Below are 14,004 nucleotides of genomic sequence, written 5' to 3'. Positions count from 1 at the left end.
CTCATGCTTTTGATTTTAGATAACTAGCGTCTGTGTAGCGATCCAGAGTGATGAACACCCACTCTGTATACACACCAATACATACGCAGAAACAAACACACACACACGCTCAGTCGAAAAAAAAAAAAAAAACACCCACATACACACTCTCACACACTTGTCAGATAAGACAGCTTTGCATCAGGGATCACTGCTCACAAGCCTGAGACCAGTGAAATCCCGTTCGAAAATCCTGCTGCTATTGATGCCAGCAGGGAGTCCTGTGAACGCTGCGGCGTGCGCTTACACTTTGTGCGTGATAGAACAAGTGAGAACTGTCATGGCCGATAAGGGGGGGTACTTTATCTCTGGATCAAGCCTTATCCTGATTAAAACCAGTCATCTATGAGGGCACACTGACATTTTATAGGCAGCGGTGGCTCTATCCTGCACACCGTGGGAAAGATGCTGTTTCACAGCGGTGTTCCAGGGTTTATTTTGCCCTTGTTGCTGATGACAGCAAATGATCCCGGGAGGGCTGTTTGATATGCACATTTCAAACAATGTGTGATATGTTTTTTCTTTCTTTCTTTTTTTTTTTTACTCTCCTGAAGACCACTAAGCCTGTATTGTGTACTTGAGGTTGTTTATCTCAAATAAAAGCAGCTGCAGAATCTACCTCACAACCATGGCCTTGTGACTCTCACTTCTTCCACTGACCCCTGTTGTTCTGGACTCTGCATGTCATGCCCCCTAATAAAGCAGAAATGTCAAAGAAAAAAAAAAAGGCTACTCAGTTTAGGTTCAATTCATAACACAACCACATATATTTAAATATATACCCTGTGACATTTCTGTATGAAGCCCCCAGACTGAAGATAAAGACATCAAAGAAAGACGAGGGATTAGAACAAAGGTCACGAGTCAGGCTTGGATTTGAAATACTGAATATGATGCCAGTGTGGGACATTTTTCCAATGCCTTTTCTGAGTGGAAAAAAACACTTCTATGAGTATTGTCCTCAAAGTGGTGAACATTTCAATTTCTTCTTTGTCGCAAAGGACATGTAGCTGTGTTACTTTTAGGGGGTTTTCAGTCTGGTTGCTAGAAAAGGAATTTTCCTATTTGTAAATGTGTGTGCAGAATTCACAATAATGAGGCAAAATGCAATAATTTCGACATGCTTTCTCTAGCAGGAGCAGTTGTGAAGGTAGTTTTACCTTACGAACAAGCTCTGCCCTCTACTGGATTCTTTGGGGGACGCTCGTCTAATAACGGCATACATTTGCGCTCTGAGAAAGGTATAAACTATAAATCACCAAATCCACAGCTAGGGCTCTTGTATTTCAGCAGTTGCTGCCAGACCGCCTCGACACATTATGACACACCTGTGAGCCTGCCGAACTGGATCCTAATAATCATACCGTGGGAGTGGTCGTGGGCAGCATGACACGGCCCACTGCAGATGGTCATCACCAGCAGGAGTGACTGGAGGTGATGGTGAAGTGTGGCAGTTGGAGTAGAGGTCTCGATGTCAATGGTCTTGAGCTCCTGCTCATTCTAATGGCAGCGAAGCATCACTGCGAAGCATCTGAAGTGATCCCACTGCTTCTGGTGTCTACGCTTGGGTAGCGACAGGCAGGCCTTGCAGGCTGGTAACTGTTGAACACCCCTCTCTGCTTGATTTGTTACAAGGCATTGATGAGGTTCTAGAAGCTGTGACTACATCCACAGAAGAATTCTCAGAGACACGTCCTGATTGCCTGGCTGCAGCTATGCTTTTCTCATTTAGTGAATGAATGTTCGAGATAAGGGGAGTATTACCCAAATAGTCCAGTAGCACAGTCCACCTGTGCTAGTAGAACTAAGGTAAGAATTTTGTAACCTTTGTTTTGACACAGTTCTTGCCAAACCAATTGGACACATCCTAGAAGCAACATGTACAGGAAAATTTCTGCTTGCAGTTGGCATAACTATTTGTGTGTGGGAGTTTTGTACTTAAACATCACAATCCTAACCCAATACTTGAAGCATGAAAGTATGAGATCAAAAGGGTGGATATTAATAGCCTATTGGCTGGACAAAGAGTGACTCAAGAGCACCTTGGCTGCAGCCACTCGTAAAGTATCAACAGGGGTGGGTGTGAAGTGGTTACAATAAGAAAAGTTGCCCACTACAAAAAAACGACCTCCCTTTATGTGTCCTCTGGCTTAGAGCCTTGTGTTGAAACTGTAAAATATGGGGTGGTTTATTATTACCTAGCTGCAATGCTTTGATATGCTTTGATGTAATGTTAAGATTTTTTTTAAGTTGCTTACAATGGAGCATCAACAAATGTCAGTGGTATAGACACAAGAAAAAATAGCTTTCATAAGTTGAAATGGAAGCATTTTGGGGATTGAGATGGAAACTAAATCAACAAGGGGCATTGGTTGTGTTCTTTTCCTGTGGATCAGTTTCAAGGCTCAACAAGATGAGTGACAAGTGGTGAGACAGTAACTTGACAGGTTGAGGCAAAAGGGTATGACTGTCTGAGAGCTGTAGAATTTTTTTTGGGGGGGGGGGCTGACATCCAAGGAGAAATATGCAGTGCTTGATTGGGTCGTGGCTAGGCCAGGTATTATTTGTTGAGACTGAGAACCAGTTTACATAATCTGTGACCTTATTTATTTTTTGTAATATTTAAAAGCTGCACAACAAAGTGAAGCTGGGGTGACTGGGGTCTGCACTCTACTTATAGAAATAAATAGCTGAAACTAGCTTCCAGCTTTTTCTCAAACTCTCTTTCAAAAAAATCCCAGTCTAGACGGGACTAGTATTTGGTTTACCCGCCCAAATGTACACCCTTTGCCATTTGACCTGTGTTTGAAGTCATGACAATAACTCTGAGAAGAAACATTGACAGTAGGTTTTCTTTGGAAAACCACTTAAGATGATGAGCTGAAAAAAGTGGAAACAAGCAGATAGGTGCATAACTGTGATTCTATGGTAGTTTATTGTTTTAAGTGGATGCTGCTCCTTTTAGCATGTTCACTTTGTTGTAATTTGGCAAAATAAAAGGAGAAAAGAGAAGGAATTACTTCAGAGGAGGCATGGATGTTTAAAAGAAAGGATCTTTAAGCTTCTGATGGCTACAGCCACCAACAACTATCTGTCATGTAATCATGTAGACCCCTGCTGTTCAGATACAAACAAATATGAACAGCATGCAATAGTTTACCAAATGAACTCATGACCCTGGTGGACTCAATGGAAAGAGAGGGAAGCAGAAGGAGCAAAGTAAGTTGGAGAAAGGGCAGGCACAGGTGACTTTGAGAGGGTGAGTGAGAATAGTGTGATTTTCACCAGCTGTGACAATGTTGTAACGACTCGGATTGTTTTGACCTTCTGAGTGTGAGTTTCATCATGGGAAAATGTGCTCCTGGAGACATCTGTTAAAGTGAAACTACCACAGAGGACCTGAGTATTTTGCCAGGTGTTCATATGTTTGTCTGTCTAAGGACAGGTTTTGTTAATGCAACAGGGTTTCAACATTCCAAGATGTGGTCACGAAACTTTACATGTGTGTAGTTAAGCTCAAAATGAAGGCTAATTTTAACAAATATGTGTGGTCTGAACAAGGGGGTCAGAAGTAGGTGGGTAAGAAGTAAGGAGGGAGTCATTGCATACATTCATTTCAAGTTGATATTGATGTGACCGCATTGCAAGTTAAAAGGGTAAAAACTATGATAGAATACAATGGATCTCTATCATTACTCTTATAAGCCACTTTATATACTGTAGATCAATAAATACACAGTCACTGACAATCTCATATATGCTTCTGATGATTTTTGGGAAAGGTGAAGGCAGGACAGGTGATTAAAAGAAGATGAGTGAGAATTGACACCTTCTTGGAAACCACGAAGGAGTATAATAAAGTATTAGACTTTGTTTACTTGACAATATGTTGTCCACATCTACATTTAAATGACCGAACAGTTTTGGATTTTGTTCAGGTCTACATGTCCATGGCGCAGTCCAGAAGAAGCATATTAAACATTAACCATTTTAGGTCAATTGTAACAGCTTAGGCCTGCAACACACTACATACGTGAGCCATGCATGACTGCAACCTCGACCAAACTGCAGCGTGTTCACACTGGCAGTGTTGTTGCTGTGACCCTTGTACAGGGCTGCCTGCTGCTATGAGTACTGTATTTTCACATTTCTAAGCACATATTCCACTCCTTTATGTAGCTGTACAAGCACCTGCATTGTCAACAACACAATCCTGCAAATATTTCACAATAAAATGGCTAGTGTCAACAACTGATGGGATTCTGTTGACAAAGATGTTGTCAGAGGACATTTATTTTAAAATGGAAGTAGGAAAGTTTGAATGCAACAGATACATTTGTATTTTTTCATCTCTGAGACATGAAGACATTTAAACTGTAATAAAAGGTGGTGAAGAGTCAATAAAAATATCAAAACACCATTTTCACTGTCAATTTCTGCTGACAAACTGGCATGGCACATTAAAAAATGGTGACCCACTGATTCTCTATATAACTAACTTGTTAACATGGGTGCCAAAACAAAACAAAACAAACAGGTTCTGCGACACTCAAGTTCTGCTCACACAAGCACTGTGCTCCAGGCCTTAACCTTCCCTGTAACATTACTTAAATCATCAAGGATTTTTGTTTTAAAATGGTCAGTTTCGCTGTTAAATTATTAAAAATTCTGTGGGGGAAGTCTCTCAGACCCACAGGGTTGGGGTCTAGAAGGCTTACATAGAATACAGCACTATCTGCTTGAATATGATCTGAATTTTGAATAGAGCTCCTTCAAATAGGTACCTACAGCCCTGGTAGAATTATATCTGTAACCACATTCCAACAGCCAGTAGCTTCATCTCAATAATCCAGTGCAATTTATTTCCAAATTCACAAAGTGACATTTTGTACACAGGAGCCTGGTTTGCAAAGAGGGATGCTCTCGACCTGTAGCATTCAGTCCCTTGATGCAGCACCAAGCACAGCTGTGGCAGTCAGGAGAGTTTAAAAATGTAATTTCCGGAAATAATGAACCAATTAAAATTAAATGCCACCCATAAACACAGACTAATCTTCTCCTTATTTGCATTTTTGTAATTTATTATTTCAAAGCATTCATCTTAGCATGACTGAGTGTTGCCTGTGCTTAATATTAAAGAGCACCACATGCACCAACAATCCATCCAACCTTCTCACTCGCCACTCCACCTTTACAAATAGAAACAGACTTCAGGGTTACCATCCGTCAGAAATTGATTTATTATAGTCAAGGACATTTTTGCATGAGCAAACAAGCACCCTCATCCTGTCTGTATTCAAAACCTACCCAGTTCTCTTTAGTAATAACAAGTGTTGTGTTTGCTTTAACTAGGTGTTTATTCCAAAGTCCACCAGAGTAGCATCACTCAAACGCATCACCATCATGAGAACCAGAAAGGATAAATAAAACATGAAATAAGCATAAACTCTGAGAGTACATTCTTTCCCGACTGCTGTCCTTGAGCGGGCAAATTCTTGGCATATCTATGAATGTGTTATGATGACAAGCCCACAGCAGACCATCAATCAACTGCCTACGTTGGACCATAAATCTTTTAAACAGGCTGAGGTTCACTTAAATGTAATGACATTCACTCTGTAAATACATATCAATCTGTCAAACGCACTAAACAAACAGAAAATAGGATAGGCATTAAAGAAGTTATGCTGAATCACTGTGCGTGGTAGTCTCAATCAAATAGACACAGTTTAATTTGAGCCACAGTAAATGGGTTGGAGAATATAAGGTCAGTGGTTCAATCTCCTACCCAGCAGGAAGGGAGGAAGAGAACAAGCGGTGATTGCCCTCCAATGTGGTGCCCTTGGGCAAGGCCCTTAACCCCCAACTGCTCAGTGGCCAATAGATCAGACTGTTGTTGCACTGAGCAGTTTCCAAAGTTTTACTGTGTGAAACTACAGTGAGTGAATGTGATCAGGCTGGTTCCTAAGAGTAGCAAAACTTTCACAAATCAAGATTTCAAAATCTAAGACAACTTATATGTAATTTGATCACAACTTAATCTAAATAATTAAATTTGACTATACACCAGTCAGCCAAAACACAACACCCACTGGCTGTTGAAGTTCATAACACTGATCATTTCGATAAAATGCAAAGTTATGCTGGAAAATGTTCAGTCATGGCATTTATGGGGATGCCATTTGTAACAAACCCTCATGGCACCTGCACTCAATGATGGCAGTGGCACTCCAGTAGGTAAAGCCACCATGCCACACTACAAAAATAGCAATGCTTAGGAATCAGCCAAGGAATGTGAGCTTAAGGCATTATCCTGGCTCCCTAATTTTCCAGATGCCAATATGATTAAGCATCTGTAGGAAGTGCTGGTGCCCCATCTCAAAATCCACAGAACTCAGAGGATTCACCACCAATGCCGTGGTGCCAGACACCACAGGACAAAGTCCAGAAGTCCTGTCTCCATGCCCTGACCGGTTAGTTTCTAATGTTGCAATGCAAAGTTCCAGTAATGTTATTACTGGCAAGTTTTCTTTTAGTTCCCAAAATGATCTTTCTAAAGGTAGTACAATCTAAAATCATCATCAAAATGCCCTTATTTTCTTAAACGTTTTCAGTGGCAGGCTTTTTAATATTCACAGAATGTTATTTGAGAGTTGGCTAACATGCTTTTAAAACATGCAAATACAAATGTTTTGTGATACCATTGTTGATATTTTTTCATAACACTGTGAGAACATCATGTCCTAACATTCTGCAAACATTTTCTGGAGTAAGATTTCTTTTTTGTTCCAAGAATGTTTTTTTTTCTATAATAGGACATTATGTTTAAAGACATTATATAATCATTTTGTGCTAACATTTTTGTTAAACAAGTAGATTAACATTATTCGAACATGCATAGTTGGCTTCACCACTTGTCTTTCTTTCCTCCACTATTAATAGCTTTACATATTCAATGCAACATTTAAGATACAGTATAAGAGGGATACACAATCTTCAGTTTACACAGCAAGTGTGTCATTTGAAGTAGTTAAGAATGCAGTATATGTCAAAATATATCCTGTCAGTAAATAATAATAACAGGAGCTCTGGTATAACCATGGCCTGGCTGTATGTAAAAAATCACAGACAGAGTTAGACTGCTGGCTGGCTATGTATGAACCAATCAAAAAAAAATGCCCAAATTGCCCCCAGATAATCTTAGAGGATATGAATAGGCCTACATCACAAATGTTCTAAATCTTGCCCAAACATGTGCAGGTCTACTGACAATAAAAGCCACTCTACAACCCACTGTGCTTCATAACTTAGACACATCATCCCTATAAATATTCAATATCTAACATAAGGATAAACACTATTTCCACCACTGTGTAATATTAAGTAGATGACTGCTAAGCTTAGCATTTAGGCTCAATTCATGAAAAACTATCTAACATTAGTTAGATTAAACAAAAAAAGATGGTCCAATGAAAGTAATAACTGCCGCCGATCTGCATAATTTCAGAATATTTACACGCAATGAGTTACATCATTAAACTTACCTTACCTTTTCGTAGCACAAGCTGTGTATGACTCAGTCCACAAGGAGAAACACAATTAGCCTCTCTTAAAGAAAACACTTTGACTTGTCATAGTAGCCACAGGTGTAACACTGAGGAGGGCTGTGTTATATTCAAATGTTTCAGTGAGAGTGACAGTGAGCAGGTATAGGACACATGGATCCTGAAGTCAAAGCAGCTAAATGGAATTCAGCTGTCATTAATTTCATTATTTACACCTGTGCTTTTCCTCAAAATGTCTAATGTGAAAAGGGCAGACTTGGGTTTGATTTTGATGAAGTCTGGCATTATCAAAAACATTTTAAGGGATGTTTTCAGAGACTGTTATCTTGTTCTTAGGAGGATCATTCTGGGGCATAAAAGAAAACTTGCCACTGAAAGCATTGCAACATTACATTGTAACATTCTCAGAAGGCTGCCGGTGGCAACGTAATATAAGGAGTGTGAGTGTGCTTATACAGTAGGGGGTTGGATGAGTCCCACAAACAATTGACTTTCATGTGGGAATCTGGAGTTCACTTCTTGTGTGGATTAGTGTGTTTTTTTTTTTCCACACCTTACCATGTGTCTCTTTTGCCTAAACCTAACCATTTACGATTTTGGTACCTAATCCCAACCATTGTGACAGTCCGCTGCTGTGAATATAGGGATCACGCTGCTTAATCTCACTACATGTGCATTTGTTGACATGGTAACAGGCTGCATCATCACACCATGATGTCATCCAGCAGCCTGCATTAGTTGACATCGCTGTAACGGCATCCAGGAGCATAAACTCCTTACGCTGAAGAATACCTAAAACATCATAGGTTGACGCTCACCATGTGATGAGTTTGGAGTGAGAATGTATTGCATTTACATGGTGCACAAATTCTCTTGTTTCCACATACTTCCTTTGCTACACTGCAAAGTAAATCATGGCCACTGTAGTGGCCATTACCTCTGGTCATCTCCCAGTGTTCCTTGATACTGAGATGAAAGCCAAGATTGCTTTCCAGGGGATTTAAATTATTAAGTAGCAACATGAAATCTAATTCAGAGTGATAAATGAAATTACATTAAATTAGATTCCGAGTATATGCAGCCCAATCGTTGCTTGGAGGGTATAGAAGTAATGGTGTGTGTGAGTAAGTGGATGTGTGCGGGGGTGTGTTTTGATGAATGTACGTCTCTCTCCAGCTGTGGCTTTAGGCCTCAATGTGCTGTAGAACATCGCCAACTCCCCATCATTGACTCCCCCCTGGCAAGACAAAGGCCAGCACTTTGTCCTTTAGGGGAGGATAAAATTGTAAGTTTCTTGACAGACCTTTACCAAAGGCACAAAGGTGAGACATGCTCCTGGAAACATAATGATTCTATAGGCTCTATTCACAGGGAAGTAAAAGGGCCTGCGGCTGTTCAGCAATTTCTTGTAATTGCACAGAGTGCAGCATTTAATGTGAGCAAAGCTGCTAAATCTTTTTATACAAACTATAAGTTCTAACATAGCTACAAGATTTGAGTAAAAACAGGCGCATTACTCAGGTGTCAATCAAACTCTGTGACTTCGGCTGTACATTTTATTTTATTTTCCTCTATGTACTGTTATACCTTCCTCCTGTCAAATAAATGGAGACAGTCGGGGGTGGACTTGCCATCTGGAGCGGGAGTTCTCCCTGTGGGACAGTCAACCTGTAAGACTAGCAACAGTGATAAGACAAAAAAAAAAAATCCCATACTGTTTGATTTGGAATTAGACAGACTGACTGCCTCCATACAGGTGTGTGTAAATTCATCATGTTGGATGTATCTATCTGCCCCCGCCAACTGTACTCAGTACATTCTGTCTTTCCAAACCATATAGTGTGACAGAAGCAAAGTCACACATTAGCATTATGCTGCATTTAGGTGAAAAATACCTTGGCAGCAATTATATAGCAATGAAGCCCTCACTTTATTCAACCAATGCATTTTGATACAGGGCCTACAGCACAGTGTTAAATTAAAAAAAAACAAAAAAAAACATCTCTACAAGATGAACACACGCATTATAAAAAAGTAAACTAGAACTGACTACAGCCTGACAGAACTTAATGGACCTCTCAAATTTGTGGACATATTATTTTTTATTTGATTTACTTTTACTTTATTTAACCTTTATTTATCATGAATAGTCCCATTGAGATTCAGAATCTCTTTTACGAGTGAGTCCTGGCTAAAACAGCAACAAAATGAATTTCACATAAGAGAACATGTAGACTAAAAACACAACAGCAATATAATTCACACACAAGTAACAGGCAACAAACTTAAAACAAACAGCCAATTAGCAGCGTTGAGAGACCACACATGTGCATCCAGTGTCCAGAGGGTCCTTAATCCTGTTTTTAAAATCCCCCCAGGCTGATAAAAAAAGTCTACTTTCAGGTTACTCTGCAGCTGACACCAAGGTGACGGAGCAAAAACTCTAAAAGCACTTTCACCAAAGACAGTGGGGGCTCGAGGAACGACATACAAAAGTTTTTCATGTGACGGAAGATTGCAACTACTGACAGTTTAAGGAGTCAGTAGAGAACATAAATAAGAGAGCAGTTCATGTGAAATGGCCTTATAAAGGAAAATGTACCAATGTTCCAGTCTACGGTTGGACATGGATGACAAACCAACAACCTTGTACAAACTGCAGTGATGTGTGCTGAAACCTGAGTCTGTAACAAACAGCAGTACAGCATGGTGCGCTGAATCCAAGATTTTTAAGCAAGATGTATTAGCATGCATGTGTAAAGTGTCTCCATAGTCAATCGCAGACAAAAGAGTCACTCAAACTAGTTTCTTCCTTGCACTGAAAGAGAAACAGTGTTTGTTTCTATAATATTTTTGCAGGACACTATTTCCATGAGTATATTACATTTTCATGAACATATTCCTGGTTTAAGTCAGGTTTGGGCATTAAGTATACATAGTTATTTATCAGTTTCTCCTTGTGTATGAAATTTAGAAGCACTCCTGGCCATGCATATAGAACTACAACAGATGCTTGGGTTGATGCCAGCCAAAGTCTTTGATAGCCTATTACATTTTTCTCCAGCTCAACTTTCAGATTTCTGAGCCGGTTGAGCACGATCTGGCATATGTGATGGATCTTTCGAATAAAAACAAAACAGAGAAGAAAAAGTCTCAGCTTGGGAGGATGTGTTCAATGAACAAGAGCAACAGAAAAAAATGGAGAAAAAAAAAGATGAACCCTCTGTGGTATTAGAAGGTGAACTATGGCACCTATATACCTATATCCCCCATGAGGGATGACTCAACTCAGGGGTGTCTCACCACTTATTATGGCAATTGTGTTCATCAACAACTGAAATTGAAGAGGTGGGCTGCCCTCCTTCGGTGCCACTTATTTTCTGAGGTCTGCAATTCTTTTTTCAGCAATGAATTTTAAATCAATGTCTTGTTAAATTCTAATTTCCATCAAAACAGCAGTCCCACATGTCCAAGGCCTTCTTTAGACAATCTGCATGTAAACAAGCCATATAATAACTGCTTGATATTGTGCTGTTTCGTAAATTAGCACGTCCACCTCTTCAGTAACATTTCTCCTCTTGGCTTTTATTCTCATTTCATGTTGTCAGTGACAAGTGTGCCACCAGGATCTTTTGAATTGAACTTGTTTACTATAAATGCTTTAAGAGCTGTGTTTCTTTATGTAAATGACACTGATTAGAGTGGCAATCATTAAAATCTCTTTCAAGGTGGCCAGCAGGCACACAGCAGAAATATATAAGTCATATTATCTAACACTAGTGATCTACTAGTAAATCATGGTTGCACCTATTTGATAAGCCCATGCAGTGCCTTGTGATGTTGCCTTGTGTCGCTGATGGTAACATGTTGTAGTCACTAGCTTGTGGTTTTTGCTTTGTTTTTGGAGACTGTCCTCCCTAAATAAACTACCCTTTTGGTCATTTGTACAAGCAGCTCTTTGCAACCTATATTAATTATTTCTTGTTGGGCGTCAACCTCTATTGGCCATTGTAATTGCAACAAAAGCAAAAGAGGACTTAAGGTGATGTAATCTAAAGAGCAGCTAAGTCTACGCAGCTTGGGATGGACAAATTCAAACAAACCCAGGACTTTGACCCAGGAGACCACTGTTTGTGCCCCATGTGAAATCAAAAATCAAAACATTGAGTTATTTTGGATTGAATAGAAATAGAAATAGAGACAGAATACGGTTGTTGCATAAATACAAGAGAACAGTGGAGCACCCCTCTGAGCACATAGTACAAATAAAAAGAACAGTAAAATGCTAAAATACCTATTGAGTTATCTAAAAAAAAAAACCCCAAAAAACCAAACAAACAAACATACATACATACATTAATTTTGAAGTAAAATAAAATAAAAATGACAATTATTATTATTAATTATTTGCTGAGTTATCCAGAATAAAACAGCTTGTCTTCTGTGGTGCATGGCTCTTATGCATGGTGAATATCTGAAGAGCATCTGTCAATTACCTCTTTGTCATTTCTTTGGTAACAAAGGCTTGCTGAGACCCTATTTGTGCTGTTTTTGAAAGACAGAAAGAAGAAGAAAGTCTGTGAGCACTCTGTCTTTGACTTCATATTTATGAAAAAGGGAGTTTTGATTTAAAATACTGACTCTGGAATTTCTGTCAGGTATGATCCACAGCTGTCTGCCCATGCGTGACCTTAATATAAGAAGGAAAAGTAAGTGGGATTTTTTGAAAGGATTTTATGCGCTCCTTAAATTGCCATGGTGCAAGTATTACGCAACACATTTGCATGTATTTTCCCATGTATGGAATATTTTGTACTGTATATGTCAATATTTTCAGTAATAGTGCAGCAGGTGCAGAATTTGTGGGCTGGGTGATTAAATTTTTCATGCCATAAAGCCACTAGAGACAGTAATGGAATCTACACTGCAAGATTTTGAATGCATGTCCAGCACACACACTTTTGAGATTTGCTCTGAAGAAGAAACATACCATCGATTATTGACCTCACACATTTGTATGTATCCAGGAAACTGGCATTTCCAGCCTCCTTCATTATTTTGTGAAAATGGGGTTGAAAAAGTGCAAAGGCTGTGGTTAATTAATTAATTTGTTACGTGAGATCCACACATACTGCCTACATTCACCAACACGATGTTGAATTGTTAATAATACTTTGATTAAAAAGCAAATTGAAGGTGAAGGGTATGTTTGGTATTTTTCAGTCTGGACCCTATTTTCTTTTGTTTTTTGTCTGTTAGTGGCTAATTGGACTAACAATTTTTGAAAACTGGTCCAGTATTGAGAAAGACTGCTGAAGCTGTGACAGTGATGAAATGGGCTGCAATCTTTGTAGGTCTCACTGACATGAACTGTCAGACAATTAAGTCATGATCCAATTATGTCAATGTAAAATTCTGAGCCTATCTTTGACAAAATCTGAGCCTGTCAGTGGCAAAATCTGGACCTGTCAGCACAAAATCTGATCATCAGTGGCAAAAACTTTTAGTGAACAAACATTAATGGTGTGAACATGCCCCAAGTGGTTACATTGCAGCATGTTTTGCCACTGCAGTCTCGCACAAAAATGGACCAATCTCAAAACAATGTTCCCATTAGTCACTTGCATACAAATACATAAGAAAATAGGGTCCATAAAGCATCGATCTCACCCTTTAACTCAATTTACAGTTATCAGTTTTCCTCCTGGTCTCCAGAAGATGGATTTTGCTCAGTTGTCATGGAGATAGGTAAAGTGATGACAACTGAGCTATGTGACTGGAACAGGTGGTCGTGTATGGGTGGATCATAAGTCCTGTCTCTAAATGGTCTTGGGCATCAGTTGTGAATGGCCTCCTCAGCCTCTCTCAGATGGTCTGTTGACTCCTGGTTGATGACTTTGACCTCTTCACAGTCGATGCTATGACTGATTTTGAACTAGTGTTCACACACAGCTCATGTTGACTGTATCAGATGTTCATTTAGTCATTTGTTCTTGCCATTTAACCAATGAGGAACTCTCTCCACTTCCTTCATCTGGTCTTAACCTGCAATTCCACTTCATTATGCCCAGCCAAACATGTCAAATGTTTTGACAGCTTAATTTACTACCCCTTAATATAATTTCAATTGGAACTGGTCTGCAGTGTCATGTGACTGCCTGCATACTGTCTCGCGTGTGTTCTGTGGGCTGTGGTGTTTCCAGTTTTACCGCCACAATCTTCTTCCACCGTGACTCACAAGCTGCTCCATCTGCTGTAGATCCATTAAACAAACAGACCATATTAACTGCAAGGATTCAACAGCAATTTGACTGCTCTTGAGAGCACGCCACATTTGATTTCCTTTGGAGTACATCACCAGCCTAACACACACACATGTACATCCAAGCTGCTGACTCTT

Source organism: Plectropomus leopardus, chromosome 5, assembly GCF_026936395.1.
Source record: "Plectropomus leopardus strain MGB_pleo_1.0 chromosome 5, ASM2693639v1, whole genome shotgun sequence".
Taxonomy (NCBI): domain Eukaryota; kingdom Metazoa; phylum Chordata; class Actinopteri; order Perciformes; family Serranidae; genus Plectropomus; species Plectropomus leopardus.
Note: the sequence above shows the minus strand (reverse complement) of the source record.